The 22,239-nt window shown below is 38.9% G+C and overlaps 1 long non-coding RNA gene across 1 annotated transcript in view; it reads left to right on the top strand.

The window, feature by feature from the left end:
- The window catches only part of LOC140126458 (uncharacterized), a 130,206-nt gene that overhangs the window by 37,680 nt on the left and 70,287 nt on the right, over nt 1–22,239 (top strand). The window contains exon 2 of the long non-coding RNA XR_011854837.1: nt 1,585–1,646. This is a non-coding gene — a long non-coding RNA (uncharacterized lncRNA). The remainder of the gene's footprint in view (nt 1–1,584; nt 1,647–22,239) is intronic.

A 22,239-nucleotide genomic window follows, 5' to 3' on the forward strand; every position in this document is an offset into this window, starting at 1 on the left:
AACCTTTTATGTGGCACGGTGTCAAATGCCTTTGAAAAGTCCAGATATAAAACATCCACAGCATCCCGCAGATCCAGTCTGGAACTTACCTCCTCGTAGAAACCAATCAGATTAGTCTGGCAGGATCGATCTCTCATAAACCCATGCTGACGCTGGGTTATAAGGTTGTGCACAGTGAGATACTCCAGGATAGCATCTCTAACAAACCCCTCAAATATTTTCCCCTCCACAGCAGTTAGACTCACGGGTCTGTAGCTTCCAGGATCGCTTTTTGATTAGGTTAGTTAGGTTAGTGCTGGGAAATTAACCCGAGTGCCGCAAGGGTCTGTTGGGTTGACGACTCAGTGAAGCAATCCACTCCCCTTTCCCACCATATGGACAGCCTTCAGGAAAGATGAACTTTAGCGAAGTGTAGGGAAAAGCTCAGTATTTAGGGGGGAATTGTGAGGGTCAAGATAATGATTATATGTCCATAATAATTATATGCTTTATGATTGTATACATGTGCCCTTTGTCCTACATTTTTGTACTCTGCCTGTTATGAAATACAGAGCTTTTCCCTTACATCAGTTTTAACCAGACATGCAACTGTCAGCAAAACTCAAGTCTTATGATCAAAAAGCAGATGTTTGTTAAGAATAGCATCAGCATCCAGACTAGCGGTCGATTTACTGTAGACAACAGTGACTGGAAATTCCCCTGGCATAGCAACCAAGGCCTAGTTTTGAGGACCAATCAGCAGGGGTCGGGGGCCAGACATATATGCTTAGCTATCACCAATTGTAATGATTCTAATGTATGTAACCACGCCTCTTTGTATGAATATAAAAAGTTGTGTATCATGAAATAAAGGGCAGTTCAGTTCTCTTTTTTATGGCAAGTTAAGAGCATGAACTAAGGATAAAACAGAATTTCAGTCTTCTGTCTTTTCTTACCAAAAAGCGTGCACGCATGCTCAAATAATTTGGAGTGTCTGAGAGAAGAGTGTATTGGCGGTCTTGCGCTGCCCCGTGAACTTTTGTCCATTCAAGGATAGCAAGAGGGATCTATAACTTTTTAAATTTAACTCTACTTCTGCAGGTATTTTAATACCTCATAGTTACTGTCTTAAAAGATGAGCTTTGGTTATTGCAGTCAGGGTCATCTTCATATTTCAGTAGGCCCCTTGGTGGCAGCCTCAGTGGGCCCCTTTGAAATAAACTCACATGACGGCATTGAAAACTCAGAAACTAAAACAGTTTCCTATTCCCCAAAGTATTCCTTAGTTTATCCCACCACACAGTCTCTTGCAATAATCTATTTCTCAGGTACCTGCGAAACTATTAACTTAGAACAACTTTAGGCACATAAAGCAGCCTCGTACAGAAGGTTACTGACCACACTCTAAACTGAACCCTTTTTTGTCTTGGATATTTGCAAACATCGTTATAAACCATTCTTCTAGTTTCTTCTAAACAATTTTTGGGCTTCTACAGTACATTCCGTGGTAATGACCTAAAAGCTTTAAATGGGAATATTCCTTTAATTGGACTTTCAGTGGTCTTGATTTACTTTTCAATTCTTCTTTCTCTGTTGATATTGTAGGTAGGAATGGAACATCTGTCACCTGCACAGGAACAAGGAGCCCTTATATTATTGAGAAGCTAGTAAGTGAATTCAATTTTACTTTGTTGCCCATATCTAAAGAAAAGTGGGTTCCAGGAGTGCTCAGTGGACACTGTTGACTTATGATGAGGTTGCTTGGGTCTTGTCAGGGTGTCTTTCGAATTTCATAAAATTTTGGCCAAAACCTGTACAAAATAGGCACAGAGCCATAGATTGGCTGTCAAAATTTTGCCAAGCATTTGATGACTACTGAAACCTCCATACCCAAGCAAACTCACATTGGAAGGGAAAGGATGCTGCTGTCAGTCACATCTGGTGTTGGCTTATCTGAGGAGCAAAGGCTTGGTTTGTGCCATCCTCCTGTTCCTAGACATCTAATATGGGAGATTTAGAAGGCCTTGATTCACATTAGATCATCGAATGGTCCTGCTGAACAGTTTAATACATGTATGGGTAGCTTATAGGGATTTTCCAGGAGTTGAACTTTTGGGTATGTGGCTAGAAAGGGGCTTATAAAATTAAAATAGAATGGATACTCGCCTCATTCTTGTTAAGCCACAGCATTGCCCATCACTGCCAGCCTCTGTATACAAAGACTGGCCCTGCTTTCATGACCATTGCTGCCCACCTGCTACTGGCTAAAACTAAGGCTTTGGCAGGCACATGGCAGTAGTCAGGACCGCACCACCAGTCTCTGTAAACAAACACGGACTCGGCAGTGACTACTGACACCACAACTAAAAGGGAATTGGGAAAGAGGACCTTCCATATATTAAAAATAAATACTCCTGGACAACCCCTTTAAGAGCAGCAAAGAAGTTTAACATTTCCATGGTTAATTTGAGAAGAATACTTTCATAATAAAAGCTGAAGATTACAACTTAAAAGTGAATACATATACTTATGAATAAATATTTATGGCAGGTATTGAAAAAGAAATTGTTAAACAATAGACTGTGATGAGGAACCCTGTGATGAAGAAATGGAGATGATGTTTTTGGGAAATGTTCATATAAGTTTAGAATAACTATCAACATAGCACACAGACTCTCCACATACTTGCACAGAGATGCAATGAACTTCCATGGTGGGAGTCCTATTAAATATCAATGTACTAGAGAAGGATATATAGCTTTTTCTTACACTGATCTCCTTCAAGTACAGTGCAGTAAAGGGGGTGGCCAGGGGACCATAAATGGATGTAAAGTGGATGGACATGATATTTCTAACATACCAAAATGTTACTTTCCTATCACTGATCCCCAGTTCAGTTACTGTCTGGGTCTCCACTGGGCTCACTTTCAGGGCGATCTCTCTGTAATCAATGAATGTCCCATCTCTGAAATCTTTAAGGAGAACCCGTCGGGCAAATTAACCCCCCAAACTAAATATATTTTCATAAACTGCCATTAGAAAGCATTGCCCCTATCCCTACATTATCCATCTACATGCCTTAAACATAAGCAATCAGGTCCTAAAGCTGTATAGAAAGCGCCCAGTATTCACAATATGCAGCCTCCCCAGAAATCATTATATACAGCTCCCCCAGCAACCACTATATACAGCTCCCACAGCAATAACCATATACAGCCCCCCCAGCAATCACTGTATACAGCCTTCCAGCAATAACCATATACAGCCCCCTAGTAATCACTAAGTGCAGCACCCAGCAACAACTATATACAGCCCCCTATAACTATATAAGCCTCCCTATAATAACTATATATAGCCCCCTATAATCATTTATAGCCCCCTACAATAGTTATTTACAGTCCCCCCTGTAATAATAACTGTATAAAGTCCCCCTATAATAACTATATACACCCCTTTAACTATACAGAGACTCCTATTATAACTATATACACACCCCATAATAACTATCTATGCAGGTAAAATAATAAAATTGTACTCACTTTCCATCATTCCCCTGATGTGCGCTGTCCTCATCTTCCCTTGCAGTGTCAGGGTGGATATTAGAGGTTCAACAAGATGGCGGCAAAGGCCATCTTGTTGAACCTTCCATCATCTATGGCAGATATATTGTTCCCTCGCTCTGCTATAGAGCAGGTCTGTTGTGTATGGCCCTGGGAGCCCGGACCCAAATATACAAATATGCAACCGCCCGAATTGTCCACATTTGATGGGGGCCACTTTAAACGCAAATTAGTGGGTGCCCCCCATATAATCCGGCCCTGCACAAACATGAGCAGGGGGTGGAGAGGGGAGGGGTAGCAGGGGTGACATCACTTTCTCTCTCTATGTGCCCAGCCTCATTTACATAATGAAAAGAGGATTTTAGAATGATTAATGTATGAATGAACTAGATAAAGGCTGGGATGGAATTCTTGTGAGCTGCTCCAAAAGATAGTGACAGAATTAGTTACAGATACCTGATTTCCTTTAGGTGTCCTTTAAAATATATTAAATACCTCCCAATTGAATTGTAACACACAGTGACACCCCTGAATAAAGTATAGTAAATACAAGGCTTCCAGTTAAATGATGCATATATGTGTGTGTAAATATATATGTGTAATTTATAATAGCTCTGTACAAAAATACAGCACCCTAACTGCGCTCCCGATATAAAAATAGCAGCAGCCACCAGCTCAGCACAGAAATACAGCACTAGAAATGAGCAGAGTATAAAACCAGAACTGAGCTCCATACAGATACATGCACCAAAACTGTTCTCTGAGCAAAATTACAGAAACGGCACAGTAAAAAAATACAGTGCCAGAACCATGTATGTAGAGTAGCATGGAATGGAGATTGGAGCCCTGTTAGCAAATATTTTAAATTTTTTTTGGAAAACATTTTAATGTTTGAAGAATATTAAAATATGTATGATTGTGAGAGTTTCTTACAGTTTTTTAGCAGACAATATATACAGTAGGATTTTGTGTTTTTAGCCGGTAAGCTTATTAGCATAGTTATCGGGGTGGCTGAGAATACATTAAGCTTCGGATAAAGTGACAGCTTGGAGTTTTTAGTGCATTGAGGATATGATAGCACAGATACAGTGCGGTGTTACCGTCTATGGCACCAAGGTTCCCTGTGCAGTTTCTGCAGGAATGGACTGTAATGACTTCATCACAATTCAAATGGTGCAGATAGGAGCGGTTGTTGTGGTTTTAAATGTTCTAAATCAGTAATAATTTTACATTTTCTACATATGAGCATTTTCAATGATTTCCCATATTACTATTACTGATGACCTCATTGTGTGCTTATGGTAGATTCTCAATATCTTCCAGTCTGAGGTCATCCGTTCTTATTGTTGACTCAATATAACATGTACTGCAGAACATCTCTCTTCACTTTTTATTATTTTTTAGCATTGCAGCTATTCATACAGTTTTTGGTTATTGCATTAGTGCACTTTTACATTTTACGTTTTGTGTGCATCAGCTATATTTAACAGTAAAATGTTTCCGTTATATAGAGCAAGCTGCTGTTATCTGGTTATTGGTGATCACCATCTACTAATGCTATCAAGACATGTTTAAAGAGCAGCACTTTTCATAATATCATGTCTTGAAAATGCATTATCAAATACTCTATTTGGGAATTACTAGTTAACCCTTTCCCAGCTGCCATACATATTTGCCTTAAATTTGTGTATAGAAGTGGCACACTGTAAACCACTACAATCTTCTGAATTGTTGTAGAAATACAGTATTAAAGGTCATGTTGTCCACTTAAAAAAAACAAAAAACATCAGGACTGTGTTTCTAGGTGCCACGTTTCAGAAGTTATAGCTGTTTGAAGTGTGCCTGGGGAAGGATGATGGACTATAAATATTAATAATATTTAATTGGAAAAATGATGATGAAGTGTATTTTTTCACATTTTTAGTTATTTGCTATTTCTAAGAAGAAAAAACATGTAATTAATAAAAATATCCTGCAAACACATAAACAATGTGGGTCACACTCCACGCAAAGGAAAGAAAGGCAACAAGCTAAAAGAGATACCATAAGGGTAGTTATCGCCATATTGTCTTTTTTTCCCTTTGTTTTTGCTCCTTTTTGAGACTTTTACCAGCTTTGTGCTTTTTGGTTCAACAATGATTAGAGACGTGCTCCTAAGTAGCAGTATTATTGCAGTGGATTTGATGTGACTTAATGTGCATCAAAAAGCTGCAAATTTGATGCGACCTACTTCCAAAAGCTGCAAATTTGTGCCAAAAAAAGATAACCGACCATCTAGCTTTCATCAAACATCTGGCCGTATTGTATCTGCAAGCTAAAATTGCTGGAAAATATACTGAAAAATGTGGAATTTTTTGTTAAATTGTTTTGTATTAACCATCCTTGTTATAGTCACCAATGAGTACAATTTATCGCTAAAATATTTTATTAGGTAAAGTTTAATCAAAAGGTTAATCTTCTTAACTTCCTAAAATACAACTGGAGAGAACACATATATGACTATGAGATGAATATGACTATGAGAAGGACTCCACTACCGATTCCACCTGTTGCTTTGGGTTGTAGAGGAGAAATCTGAAGTTGTTGCTAGGTTACACAGTGGTTCTGAGATTTATGTACAGAATCAATGTATATGTCTACAGTGCCAGTTACTCCCAATATAGCGATGCATCTGAAAAGAGGCCAGGTGGGAAGGGTAATTATTGCATTCAATGAAATACATTCTTTAATTTACTTTTGGCTTGTTTTTTTTCCCCTTTTCTAGTCTTGAGGCAGCTGGACTTTGTAGGTATCCTGCTGGCAAACCAGCAACCACATCATATTTTTTCCCATCTGTTGTTAAAGTACATTTTCACTTACAATGTAAAATGTTCAGAAGCCTTTTAAAAAGGCACAATTTAACATGGCTTAATAGCTGATAATGCAATTAGCTAGTAATTAAAGTTGGTTCTTGTTGTAGTAAGGGATAAATAATACATAAATATAAAACATATGATTGCCGTTTTTTTAAGTCTGCATTTTTCTTCAACTGTGCAATTATTAGCGTACCATGAATAAATATGTTACTGCCTTATGCTCTCAGAAATTAATTACCATCTCTATACACAGAGAAACAAAACCCAAAGCCAGTTTTTAATATTAAGAAAGCTTAAGAGGCTAAAAGGCCAGTATGTTGTTTTTTTTGTTTGTTTGAGGCAAGCTCAAGTCGACTTTGTGCACTGTGTTAATTTGACCAATTTTCCTTTATTAACTGGATTTCTTTCTGTAACTAGCTTATATTTTACTTGTAAGTAACTATCTCTTTATTAGAGAATTGAATGTTTTAATTTGTGGCTTAAGAATGTAGAGGCTGGCAAAGCAGTGATCTCTAGCTGACTGTGGACGCATGCCATGATAGTTGTTGGTGCATCAAAATAAGTGGAGGGCACTGGCTTGGCAACACCCTTTGACATTGTTAAATAAAAATGAAAGGTGCATGGTACTGGCCAACAAAATATGTACACTCTCAAAAAATATTAGCATCCAGGCAAAAATTACACTGTTAAGACCACCACATTTAAAAAAAAATTATTTAAAATATAATGGCGCCACTGAAAAACACCTGAAGTCTGACGTGTTTTGGACATCAGCATCCTTAGTCATAGAATGCGTGAGTGACCATAAAAATGGGGGTATAGCTCATCTCAGGTGTCTATGTAATTATATGTACAGGTAACGGCAGGAGGAGTCAGTTTATCTGGGTGTGACACTGACCCTCTCTTATGGCTTGCCATATTTGATAACTTTCCTTATCTTTTTGACAATATGCACTCTCTTTTGATCTATTAGCATTCTTTGCCATTGTCTGTTTCTGGCAGGAAGGCAACATTCAATCTAGAGTGGTGGTCTCCCCTAAATATGTTATCTTTTTGGAGAGGTTTCCCATAGAGAAGCTTTATGTTTATGTAATAAATCAACAGAAACTGTTACCTCATTGTCTACTACACATCTCTATGTGTTACATAAGGACCTTACACATCTACAGCGACCGCCACTCCTTAGAACCATTAATAGCCATTATTCCATGGACTCTGGCATAGGTTGGAATAGTCTTTCTAGTCTCCACCATTATCAAGCTCTTATTGTCTTTATTTTCATATCTCTACTGTCAGACTCTGTTTCATTCTAGAAACACCCACATGACACTAAAGAGCCTAATTCACACACCAGTGCACTTTCTAGGTAATTTGTTGTAGAGAATGAATCTTAAAAAAATCACCCCACAAAGCCAATACAGACATACAGTGCTCTCCAATTTTAGCATAAACAGCCCCCCACCAAATTAGACATAAGAGATATGCATTTATGTATGGATTATAGCGTAGGCAGCACTATATCACTAAGCTAGCTTAGACATTGCTCCCCCGAATTAATTCTAACATCTACAAAGTCCCCATTTAATTAAAATGTACAATGTCTTTTAAATTATAATATTGTCTGTTACAAATTATTATAATTGTGATTTACATATAAAGCTTAGTATATAAATACAGCAACAGCATAGTGTTCTATACCCAAGTACAGTACTAGAACTAAGCTTCATACAAAAACACACCACCAAGACCAATTCCCTGTCCCTGACACTGCCATTCAAAAACTAAAGAGTATAAGACATGACTAATATAATAAGGCATTGACTCCTAACCCTCATGATTCCAACATTACACCTGTTCCAAACTTACAGATTGAAATTTAAGTACATACATATATATATATATATATATATATATATATATATATTTTTGAGTATCCCAAATTATTTTACATATGTAAAGAGGCCTCTAATTTATATATATATAGTACCCCCATAATGAATGAATGCATGCAGTAATGTATATACCGTGCCCCCTCTATTAAATCCCATTCTCCGTTTATTAGATATATAGTCTGTACCCTCCTCTATTAGATATAAATGTGATGATATATCTGTATACATATCAATAACTGACCCCCATTGATCCCACACTGGACTGGTCCTAATGTGACAGTATACAACTGAAAATGACATTGTTCAAATAGAAATGGTGGGAACTAGAGAGAAAATTCTAATTAAACCAGGATCAGCATAGTGCACTGCTACTGATATTGTAGCTTAACCAAAGGTTGGATTTATATAAAAAAGGATCCCTTTGGAAGGAAGGGTTCAGTATGTGGTTAAAGTACCAAATATCATGATACAATGATTTTTACCATAGTTCTAAAACTAAACGAAACCAACCACCAAACCAACCCCAACAAAGGCCAATATAACTGTTAAATCAGGGCCACTTTTTCAGTTCATGACTTTTACAAAAGTTTACAAAATAGACATCTTTAGATCCTAATTTTTTCATTTATCGAACTCAACTCCCTTAGTTTTTAATGCCCCATTTCAGTTATACCCAATACATTCTTTGTTTACTATAGTTTATTATGTGTCAGTGATAAGAAATGAAACCTGTAAACTACTCTGTTAACTCCCTTACAATGGGATATACATTTCCAGACTAACTCTCACCATATCTTTACAGGTAAACTGCTCAGACATTGTGTAGCAAAAATGTTTCAAAATGGTTACTAAAATAGTTGCACTCTGTACATTAGATGTGCAGTTTATGATAGTAATATAGAGATAATTAAAAACACACACGTGCAGTGATATATTGGCTACTATCTCCTTTAATAATTACTCCAATTTATCTTCTCCTAAAACAATTAAGGCAAAATTCACACCTTGAAATATTAAGAAGGGCACATTTAAATAGACTATTTCAATGTCACATTAATCCTGCAGCAGCCAATATGATTCATAGTCTTCTGAACTGTGAAAGATGTCTTAAGAAACATAAGTGACTTAGTCTATATTGGCATTAACACAGCGTGTATGGTCAAGGCTACAGCAGTAATTAAGATCTCCCTAGAAGAAATAAAATGAACTCTAATCATCCTTTAAATTCCTACTGAGAAATGAATTAAATATTACGTAATTGCGTTAAATGTTGTGGATTGGAGTCCTGAGGCATGGCCTGATCCATTAAAATGTTTTGGCTAATTTAGGCCAGATGGTGATTTCATCTCAATTATTACCTGAAACATATTTTAGTTTAATTTGTGAGTGCCCATTAATGCATGAATGTAGGTAGCCCTTTTTGTGTCTGTGTTTCTGTAAGTTGCTGATCTGCTTCCATTCAGAAGAGTTTGCTTGTATTATTTATTCCCTCTATGCCAGCCATTAAAAATATGAGGTTCTTATGATAATTTCTTCATTATCGAGTAGCCAACATGTCCGAGTTAAAAACAAAGACTGTATGAAGCATGAAAATGCTTTACAAGGAGCTTTGGCGTGTAATGAAAAAGGGGAGGGGAGGCAGAAAAACCTAATTAAGGCACTTATCTTTGTATTTGCATTAAAGGTAGAAATGCGTAACAGTTATTTTCTATGAAAGAGAACGTGTTCACACATTTCTTCACAGCTTTCTCATCTGACTCGCAGCTATTCACAAAAGTTTAGGGCAGTTATATGTAACTTAGGGAGACAAGAAGAATGTTAATGTGCTGTTATTATTATTACCGGACTCAATGTCTAAACCTGTGAAGCTCACGTATGTCTATACCATACTGGATAACGTTGAATAAAGGGGCAGGTCCGTTAAGTTCAACAAAAATAGCCTAATACCATGGGGAAAAATATCCCACTTGGATCAAAATATGTAAGTCATATGCCAAATATTTATTTCCCATACATGTTTTGACATTCATGTCCATTTTGAATGTATCCATCACCAAATCTTATACATAAACAGCAACTTGCAAGATACGAGAGGATGGGACCAGCACAACAACAACGTGTAGTTACAAGGTTAATGAATGCATACATAGCTGAACCACAAACACAAGAAAGATACATGCCATGTGACCAAAATAATGAATTCTTTATTAATATAATAAAAACACAATACAGACAAACAGGAATAAAACCATTTAAAAATGTACACAAAGTCACCAAAAAGATCTGATGCAAGGAAACCAAACATATGATAGCGTTGGTTATCCTGAAACCACCAGCTCCCCCTGTGGACATAGGACCTTAAATCACACAGAACAAATATATGGCAATGATGTCCTATAAACACTGGCTCAGTGAGCTAGATGGTAGTACAAGTAAACTATGCAAAGAGTACAAAGAACGTAAATAAATATCCACCATAAATAGGAGGGTAAAGGCTACCACAAGCGCTACACATGAGTGAAGAAGTAAACCTATGTTACCTGTGCGGCAAGTGTCCACACTAAGGGGGGCTGGGGATGAATTCCCCACGCGTATCGCCACCAATTGTGGCTTCTTGAGGGGTACCTGCATGATGTGGTGCATCCGTTTAAGAAGGGAGATATCATATGTGTGCCATGAGCTTAATGAGCTCACTTCCGGGCCCGAATATTCCATGTTTGTGGTTAAGGGGAACCTGTCACCAGGAGACCCATTTTTAGCACTCCCCCAGTCCCCACAGAGCATAGTACATATGCTGCCAAAGTGTTTTTGTATTAAAAATTGGTTTTACAGAAAAAAAGATATGTTATATTGTACCTTTCATTAGCATCTGCTGTGTGACTAGGCAGTTGCCAAATGGGAGGGGCTGGAAAGGAGCAGTTCCTCCCCACCCTTGGGAAACATGTGACCTTTTCAAGAACTCATCCTGTACATAACCTGGGGACTATATGAGTAAAGTGGCACTTCTTTTTTTACCCAGATAACCCCAACACCAGGGGTTAAAGAACATTTTTTAAAAATAATATTAGAAATTGTAGGCGCTAATAAGAGTGGTTTACTGAAATAATTTTATTCAATAATACTGGTATTCATAAAAAATTAATTTTAAATCTAAAATCACAAAAAAAGTTAAAATACAAATTGTAGGGCCCATGTCAAAAACAGGTCTAGTCCTCATGTAAATATCTCTTCTATGAATCCACAATGTTCTGTCCAAATGGATGTCAAGTAGTGCACACAATTTTTCCAAACGTAATTTAAAAATCCTTATTTTTTTGTAACTCGTATACCTTATCCAAATACGTAATGGTTCAAAAGAAAGTCAACAACTCACAATACCCAATGTTCGAGCAATATGCTAATGGCTGTATCAACACTTTCACAATGTATTCATGGATAGATTAAGGGACTCGGTTTGAAGTTTAGGTTGGTGTTGTCTGCAGATATTCTGGAGAGGAGGCCGCTCCTCCTGCTTGTTTCCCATTATGGCTGTTAGCCATATGGGTGTGGCCATGTGCTTAAAGACCAGGTTGTTTTGTGAGTATAATTATCTGATATACAGTATTAGTTGTATTCAAAGGAGCCAAACACAGTGGAGCAGATTTATCAAGTGTCTGAAAGTCAGAATATTTCCAGTTGCCCATGGCAACCAATCACAGCTCAGCTTTGATTGAACCAGAGCTCATGAATATTTTAAAGCTGAGCTGTGATTGGTTGCCAGGGGCAACTGGAAATATTCTGACTTTCAGACACTTGATCAATCTGCCCCAGTATGTATTCTCCAAATAGAGTATTGATAATGTCTGATATTTAGTGGCTTTATAATAGAAGCTTCCAATTATTGTTCTCTTATCAAAAATTGGAAATAGACCCAAAATAGCATCTGTTGACAGAACCTCTTGTTAAACGTATTTCATAGCATATTGCTTCTTTTTCAGTATGTACATGCTGCTGAAGTACAAAGAACCATTCTTAAAGTGATTATAAGTAGTGTTGAGCAGACCTGAACCGCAATGGTGTGCACATTGCTTTTAACCCCTTAAGGACAAAGGTTTTTTTCGCTCATTTCTTACTCTCCACCTTCCAAAATTCATAACTTTTCATATTTCTGTATACAGTGCTGTGTGAGGGCTTATTTTGTGAGTAACACATTTTACTTCTCTGTGGCCTTATTTATTATTCCATTCCGTGTATGGGAAGCTGGAAAAAAATTCCAAATGTGGAAAAAATTTTTTAAAAAAGTGTTTCCGTCACTTTCTTGTGGGCTCAGTTTTTACGACTTTCACCGTGCTCTCCAAAGAACACCTCTGCTTTATTCTTTGGTTCGTTGTGTTTGCTTTGACACCGAACACAATTTATATAGGTTTTATTGTGTTTTAATACATTTTCGAAAATTAAACAAATGTGTATGAAAAAGCAAAAAAACTTCGCCATATTCTGACACTAAGAATTTTTCATTCTTCGGTGTATGGTGTTGTGCCATTTTTGCGAAGGTCTATGTGACATTTTGATCACTTTTTATTCCTTTATTTCCTTTTATGTGATGTAAAATGGTGTAAAAGACGGACATTTAGGCGCTATTTTCCGTTAAGTAGTTAACTGCCAGCAATAACAGTTTTTATATTTTGATAGATCGGGCATTTTGAGAAGCGGCGATACATATTGTGTCTGTGACTTTTGCATCAGTTCTAGGGAAAGGAAGGGTGATTTGAACTTTTAGGTTTTTAACTTTTTAAAATTATTTGAGAAACTTTTTTGAAGCCTTTTTTTTAAACTATTTTTTAGACCCTCTGGAGTACATTAACCCTAGAAGGTCTGATCATTCCTACCATATACTGCAATACTACTGTATTGCAGTATATGGCATTTTTGCACAGTAAACATTACAATGAGCCACTGGCTCATTATAATGAAACTGCAGAAACCATGCAGCCTCAGGTCTGGCGAAGATGGGGAGCGATGATCAGGTCCAAGATGGTGGAGCCTATGCGCCACTGTCTTTTAAATGCTGCCGGCAGCTTTGTCGGCAGCAACGGAAGAGTTAGTAGCCACAATCAGTGCAAGCACTGGCCATGGTTATTAGTGATGGGGGTTTGCTGCAATATGCAACAAACCCCACCTGTGTATGAAGAGGGCTCAGCCCCCCGTAACTCTGCGCTGTACACACGTTTTTTAGTTAATATGTGCATAGTGTATGTTAAAAAAAAGAACTTTTTTGATCTTACCAATGGCTTCATTGAAACAGAGTGAAAACTTTAAAGGGGTCAGGGATTAGACAAAGGGATTAGACAACTCTAATGCAATTTGCTTTTTCTGTAAACACTTCTGCTTCTTTTCTTGTTTTCCTGGGAGGATGAGGACCATTAGGAGACATGTATATAAATGCAGTCACAGAAAGACTAGAATTTCATACGGGCCGAATTGGAGCAGGTATCTGATGACTTGATCCTTTGGGAAGAAGTGGCGAGATCTTGTCCAATGTGGATAATTATATGGCATGATTACCTAACATAATTCGTCATATTGGACAAGGTCTGGCTAATTATATCATCTGTCTAATTAAGAGATTATCTTGTCATCCAGCTCTTGCAGCGCACTACTCAGCCTGTGCTGAAATACTAGCCAAAATGCGTAATGTCACTATTACTTTATTTCTTTCCATATTCACATGTACACAACTTAATGTGTTCACACAACGTGTATTACTATGGCAACTATTAATTATTAGTTTATTTATAATGACAAAATTCATGCTTAGTAAAAGGATTAAAATTACTTTTGGTCCTTAGAGATTTCTGACAGAACAATCAGGGCATGGAAAGCAAAAATTATTATTTAATAGTATCAAATGAAGAATTAGAAGTTCTTAATTTTTTGATAGTCCTGTGGAGAAAGTTTACCGTAAACTTTTTTCCTTGGCTTTTGTGACAACACTTTCTTCTTTAGCATTGTCATGGCATGCCTACTATGTTCTCAATAAATTTAGATCGAGTTTTTATTTTTCCTTTACAAGTAAGACAATGAAGTAAAAGGTTAGAGAAGGACATTGCATTGGTGGCGTAAATGCTGCCTGGAGGAGCCGAGCTGCCATTTTGGTCAGAGACTGAAGTAAAGACACAGGGAAGAAGACACGAGCGGAGGGGGAGTGTATAAGAAGACACAAGCGGAGGGTGAGTATATAAGTTTATTATTTGTGAAGGGAGTCTGCTGGGGCATTTTATTAGTAAAGAGAGTCTGCTGAGGCATTTTATTAGCAAAGGGAGGCTGCTGGGCATTTTATTTGTAAAGGGAAGCTGCTGTTATGTAATCTTATTAGTAAATGGAGGCTGCTGGGGCAATTTATTTGTAAATGGAGGCCGATGGGACATTTTGTTTGCAAAGGGAGGTTGCTTGGGCATTTTATTTTTTGGTAAAGAGAGGCTGCTGGGGCATTCCGTTAGTAAAGGGAGGCCACTGCTGGGACATGCTATTAGTGAGGGGAGGCTGCTGCTGGACATGTTATTAGTGAGGGGAGGCTGCTGCTGGACATGTTATTAGTGAGGAGAGGCCGCAGCTGGAAATGTTATTAGTGAGGGGAGGCCACTGTTTGACAAGTTATTAGTGATGAGAGCCCACTGCTGGACATGTTATTATTGAGGGGAGGCAGCTGCTGGACATGTTTTAGTGAGGGGGGGGGGCTGCTGAATATGTTGTTATTGAGGGGAGGCCACTGCTGTACATGTTATTGGTGAGGGGAGGCGGCTGCTGGACATCTTTTAGTGAGGGGAGGCTGCTGAATATGTTGTTAGTGAGGGGTGGCCACTGCTGGACATGTTATTAGTGATGGGAGCACACTGCTGGACATGTTATTAGTGAGGGGAGGCCACTGCTGGGGCATGTTTGGTGAGGGGAGGCCAATAAAATTTTAAAGCTGTATAATTACAACAAAAAAACTCCAGTATATATTCAAAATCAGCAGGGGATTGGAGGAGGTGCTGTGGTCAGGAGGGGGGGGGGGAGCAGCCAAATGTGTGCTTTGGGGCACACGCATTCCTAGTTACCGTATTTTCCGGGCCATTAGGCGCACCGGAATATAAGGCGCATTAGTCCGATGCGCCTTATATATGTAATAATTCCATATATAAGGCGCATCGGACTATAAGGCGCGGGGTCCGGGGGCGTGTCGGGGGTCCGGGGGCGTGTCGGAGGTCCGGGGGCGGAGCGGAGACGCGACCCGAAGACGAGAAGCGGCGACGCGGGGAAGGTGAGGGGGAGATGGAGGATGGCAGCGGACCATACTTACATAGGTCCCCGCTACCGGAGACAGCAGATCTCCAGCGGGAACTGCAGACCACGCGGCAGAAGTTGTTCGTGCCGCGTGGTCTGCAGTTCCCGCTGGAGATCTGCTGTCTCCGGTAGCGGGGACCTATGTAAGTATGGTCCGCTGCCCAGCGCCATACATAGGGCGCACCGGACTATAAGGCGCACTTTGGATTTCCAAGGAAATCCAAGGCTTTTAAGTGCGCCTTATAGTCCGGAAAATACGGTTCACCACTGCATTCAATCAAGACTTTTCCTGAAGTCTTTATATTTTTGCATGCTGTTTTCTAACATATGTGCCATGTCATCCTCTCTCCATACAGTACAGCTGAGAAGTTCTGATTAGGTCATAATGTTCCACTGTTCAGAAATATAAAGAAGGAGGAGAAGCACATAGGATAATACTGTATGGTAGGAACAGATGTTGCTCACCTGATGCAGTTATGTTGAGCACATAATTGCTTTGTAGATATTAAAAACGGAAGGTTGTCACAGTCACGGGTCAGCTCCTCTCCTTGGATCCATTGTCGGGCCTGTTTCATATAGGATACATGTAGACACAAATGGAGATTGGAGAGCTCCACTTTCTGCAGTACCTTCTACACTCCCTTTTAAGAATGAATACTCCAAAGATGTATATAAAAAACTGTTCTATTTTATTTGTAAAATTTGTACAATTAGTACATTCTATAAAAACAAAAAATATATTATAAAAAATACTTAGCTATGTGTTTCGAGGCTATTATTGCCTTTTTCTCATGCTATTTTGTGCTACAGCCTGGCAGGTCTCCAGCAGGTGGTGTGTGCAAGAAAATGTAGAGGAAGAGGCTGATGTACCTGAATCTCTCTAGGACAACCCCTTTTAATGTCCGTATTATTTGTCCCTGGGTAATGGATGGGGAGCCCTTGGTGTAACAGCCGTACTTAGGGAACAGTAAGCTGAGGCTTAGGAGCTCCTCATGTGGTGAGAGCTGGGCCTGAAGAGATGCTCCTCTGTCAGTAGCTAGATTCAAAGAGGACTTGCCCCTTCCTGTCCAGGGGTTTTATTATTCCCTGGTCAGGTGGTGTCTCACTCTCCAATCACACTCCAGTTCACATGAAGGAATATCATTGGATAACAGTACATGAAAACACATACACTGTTAACCCTTTCTGTACAGGCAGGTTCTAAAACTACTGAGGCCCAACGCTGACTACATTCTCCCTGAGGCGAGCTGCACAGGCTCACCTGCTGGGGAGATGCAGATAAAGGGCCTCATTCGCAACACCCCACTGTCCATATGTTGGCAGATGTGTTGCAGATGTGATGGAGGTACATGTGCAGGAGCCGTTTTTATCACACAACTCCTATTACTCTCTCTTATAATAATGGCTCCTGCAACTGCCTGTCCATTACACGACAGATTTCCAGATTTCCATCCACTGGAAGTAAAAATAGAAGCTTTAACAGCTGGACAGCAAGCAGTGATCTAGAAAACTGTGTGGAATTGATACAGAAAGTATATTGGAAATCTGTATAACTTTTCCTTACACAAACAATATCAAATATTTGTATATGTACCATGCTGCAGTTTGAACTTCAGAAGAAGCAGCAGAAAAAGTGCCTGCAAGAATAAGCTAGGAATTCTCTTTTTCTACCGACCAAATCTACTAAATAATTAGTATCGGGAAACTGTTAGTATATTTAAAGGAAACCTACCATTTGATTTGATGCAGTATGAACCAAACATACCTTGAGAATCCTGTAGCTACACTGATGCAGGATCTTATCTTGGTTAATCCCTGTGCTCAGTGGTTTTGCTGATAAAACCGATATAACATTATGATAATGAAGCTCTGTCACTTTTATGGCTGCTTCAGCACTTGGTTCAGCGCTTCTCATAACAGGAAAGTTTTCCTCTGCAGGAGATGATGATTCAATCACTTTTCTCCCTGCCAGACAGAATAATCAATTGCTGCATCATCCCCCAGCTGCTGTGTATGAGTGATCCAGCTCAGGTTGATTAATCATGCTTAGTCATGCTTGACTAACCTCCATTTGTAATTGCAAGCTCTCTGTCTAATGTATTTATCTTGGCAGCCATGCTGATCCAGCTTTCCCAAGGTCCTGAATGTTATAATAGTTTTACGAGCAAAACTACTCAGCTCAGGGATTAACTAAGATATGATCCTGCATCAGTGTAGCTACAGCATTCTCAAGGTATGTTTTGCTTCATAATGCATGAAATCAAATTGTAGGTTTCCTTTAAGATTGTTTGGACACCATTACTATTTTGGCTACTGTTACTGTATTGGCTACTGTTATATTGTTATATATTTGCGACTTGGGGGCACTGACACCATATTGACTACCATGGGGTGCTGTTTTTATACTGGCTACTGTGGGAGCACTGTTCTATTACTGGCTACAGTAGGGGCAGTTTAACTATATCGGCTACAGTATGTGAGCAAAGTTACCATATTGACAAAATCATGTCCACACTGTAACTGCATTAGCTACTGTGAGCCAACATTGCTAAATTGGTTATTGTGGGGGCCACCATTACTACATTGGCTACAGCAGGGGTACCATTACTATATTGGCTAGTGTTCCTATAATGGCTTTTGTGGGTGCACCGTTTCTATATTAGCTACAGTTCAGGCACCAATAATATATTAGTAACAGTAAGTGGGCAGATCTATTATATTGGCTATAGATGCAGTTCATTATCATATAAGGAGTTCTGTTGAGGACTGCTGCTGTCCCTCATACGTTAAAATCACCACAAATCATCTCTGTGTAGCCCACAAATAATTGGAAATGGTAACACCCAGTTGTCAATTTATTTCTACATTTACAGAAGAATAACAGAAGCAGAATCCAGAATTTTTAGAGAGTTATTCAGAATTCTTACTCATGAATAATACATGTGTTTACTAAAACAGACCTGTCACGCCCCCCAATAAAGCCCTTGTTGTGGCAGGGATCTAAGGATTCCAGCTAGTGTAAGTAGCTAGTTGAACTCTTAAAAAAAAATCCACAACTTTTTTATTTTTCTGTGTAAAAAGCTGTGGGAAAAAACATTTCTGCAGCATTTTTTGTGGGCTTTCACTATGCACTACAAATGACATCTCCCCTTTTTTTATTTTGGTCAGTGCAATTAGGACCAAATTTATGTAAAATATTAAAACCTTTAGCACAAAACAAATTTTCTTATATGTTGCCATATTCAGATGCTAAAAACGTTTTCATATTTTGGCATATGGAGCTGTGTAATTTTGCAGGACGTGATGACATTTATATTGGTAACACTTCATGTTCATTTTTTGTGACTTTTGATGAGGTTTTCAATGCTTCTACTTTCAGGACCGTACGCCTTTTTGATCACTTATTTATAGAATTTTTTATATTTTCAAAATGGCAAAAAAGTGGCATTTTCGACTTCTGGCACTATTTTCCATTATGGATTAAACGCAGTGAAAAAATTTTATTATATTTTAATAGATCAGGTATTTTGGGAAGCGCCGATATCTAATGTGTTTATGGTTTTACTGTTTCCTTATATTTATATGACTTCTTGGGAAAGGGGGGTGATTGGAATTTTTAGGTTTTTTAATATAATTTTTTTTAACTTTTATATATTTTATATATACTGCCATACTACAATATGGCAGTATATGGGGTTTCTCCTCCAAATTCATTGCAATGTGTCTGGTTTAATCCAGACGGGCAACTTTTTGAAGCTCAGCGGTGATGGACCGTTTTCACACCTGCGATCGGTGCTAGCGCTGATTGCAGGTGTTACTGGTTAGTGTTTTCTGCAATATGCAGCGAAGTCTTACCGGCTATGGAGAGGGCTCAGGCACTGAGCCCACTCCAAGCACCGACAGCCGACACGTGCCGTACTATAGTGCTCATCGGGAAGGGGTAAATAAGAGGGTCCTGTCATATACTAACTTTATTTGATGTTCTTTTTAAATCACTGAAGCCCAGTACCCATAGTAGTCAAAGCACACAGTTTCTGTTATAACACAAAGTGTGAAGGGACTTGGAGGAGTCACTGCCAGAATTCTTCTTATAAGCATTATAGTGAAAGTTTATTTTAGAAAGCAGGAGGCCATGGGTAACAAATATAAGACGATTACCACAGTCACAGTGCCTGTGTCTATGAGTAAGTGTCCCTGGTTTATTGTGCTTAATTTAGTTGGTAGATTTCCTGATACAGCACACATACAGGTGAAGGATCGGTGTGTCAGGCCACCTGAAAGTTGTTGGAGTGATGGTTCAGTTCCCCTGAAGGGGCACGGCTCTGATGGACTGCGCCATGGGACACCAGGAGGTGAGTACACGTTAATTTTTTTTAAATGGCCGTCCCTGTCCAGCAGGGAAATTTTTATAAATGTCGGACAACCCCCTTTAACGAGGTAAAGAGTTTGGTTGGAGAGATATGAGAATATATCTACACTTGTTATACTTGCCATAAATCTACACTTGTTAGAAGTTGTATTTTCTTGTTTGATTGAAGAAAAGTCCTAGATGACCTAAGTCTATTTAGAGAGATTCACGTGATTTAGGAGACTCCTTTTAAAAAGATTTGTCTAATTTAACTTTGGTTTAAAACAGAAACGAGGAAATACCAGAGATAATATCTGGCCTATTGTTAATCAGCCACTACTTTATTTTTGGCATGAGGCGGCAGTTTTTGGAGTCAATGGTCAGGCTCCAGAGAGAACGGGAAGAAGAGACAGCAGCTGGTAGAGCCGCAGCCTCTGGCCATAGACTGTTAGTTCTGGATCACTGACCAGCTCTAAAATTGTGTATATCACTGTCAAGATGCTCTGCTCTCCCCCTCGACTGCCGCATGGTTATGTCAGCTCTCTCCTGGGAAAGTTAAATGTCTGATGTCTCTGATCTGTGGTTAAAGCGTCCTGTGCATTATGTCATATCCACTCTAACAGGTTTTACAGTATATGGGGTTTATTTTCACTGTGCTGTCATTTAATTTAAATACCATTTTCCCTAATATAACTACAAATAGTTGAATATTTTTTTTATAAAATGAAATATCTTGCAATACATATTCTGGGTGCATTGAAGATATGCCGAATGTTCATACTATTTATCTACATTAGGGCTTATTCAGATGGCTGTGCATCCGCAAAAAACGCAGATGTGTGATATCCGTGTTCAGTCCATATTCTTTCCGTGTGTTTTTTCATGTCCATATGTCGTCCATTTTTTTACATCCGGAAGGATGTAATACTAACCACTAAGCCACTGTGCCCTCACCATGGTGCACTATTTTTCATTAAAAGGAACCTATCATTAGGAGGACATTTTCACCTAATGAGAGGTTCCCATATTCTTTTTAATACTAATTTGGAATTTGCTTTTATCATTAACATTACCTCTTCCACTCTCTTTTAATAGTATATAAAGGTATATACCTGGCTCCCCCAGTACTACTTTTTTTTTTACCGCGCGCTTTGAAAAGAATAAAAAAGATTACAGAGGCTTCCTGACATGACGCCTAAGAGAAACTGTGAGATGGGCGAATCGATTCTAACGAAGTGGAATTCGTTTAGAATTTCAGAAAAACTTTGGTGCTGCATGCATCCGAAGTTTACTGTGATTCTTGGGAACAATTTTTTTTTCCCCTTAATTTTTTTTTTGCCCTGTGAGCACAACGTGTTACATGGGGCAGAGAACTCTGGGAAGAAGAAAGGAACACCCTTGATCACAGGTGCAGATATTTAAGCCAATCAGCAACTGGAAGGCTTATGTGATGTATAAAAACAGAAGGCCATTTGCAATCCCATCATTTCACACTGCATGTGCTGTCTCTTGCATCTAGCTGCTTGTACTCAGTAGCTGATGGAGTGATTTTTGCTCAAAGTCCAGTTTTTGGGGTTCTGTATCCTCACTCTCTAACCTCTAGCCACTCTCTAACCTCATGCTGCTGCCACCACCTCCACATTCTGTCATCTACCATGTTGCTGCCACCTCCATAATTTGTCATTGTGCCGCTCTGCGGCCTACTCATGCTGCTGCCAACTAACTTTTCAACTGGGATTTTCATAATGCTGTTTTCACCCTCCACCACTCTATGACGTTGCTACTATGTTTGGTTTTCCCCGTCATTTTAAAGTGCACTCTTTGATGTTATAGTGGGATCTTGGCCCTCAGCTCGGTCCTTTTGAGCTGGCACAGACGTTACCTTGTCAGGCTCCGTTCCTGCTTTGCTTATTTAGTGAAGTTGGCTTATGTAAGAGCACATGGAATTGAAGAGTGAAGCGATTCTAAGAACGGTGGCTGTCATGTGCGTGTCATACTAAAACACAGCATTGTTTGAAGACCAAACCACGCTCCCTCTGTATATTTAAGCATGGCACAACATTCTACAACACGCCTGTAGGGCAGCCAGGAAATACATGATCTTTAACATGATACACCATGATTCGATTCGGGTTGAATCGAATTTTTGAAAAATTCGGCAAACTCGGCGAATCGAATTTTTAAAAAATTCGCCCATCTCTAGTGACAATTCAAACTACCCGACCCACACCGATTTTAGTCCTTTCCTTATACCAGTCTTTTTCTTTTTACTGTGAGTAGTGAATTGGTCCTCTTTCAAA

This window comes from Engystomops pustulosus, chromosome 4 (genome assembly GCF_040894005.1).
Source record: "Engystomops pustulosus chromosome 4, aEngPut4.maternal, whole genome shotgun sequence".
Classification (NCBI taxonomy): domain Eukaryota; kingdom Metazoa; phylum Chordata; class Amphibia; order Anura; family Leptodactylidae; genus Engystomops; species Engystomops pustulosus.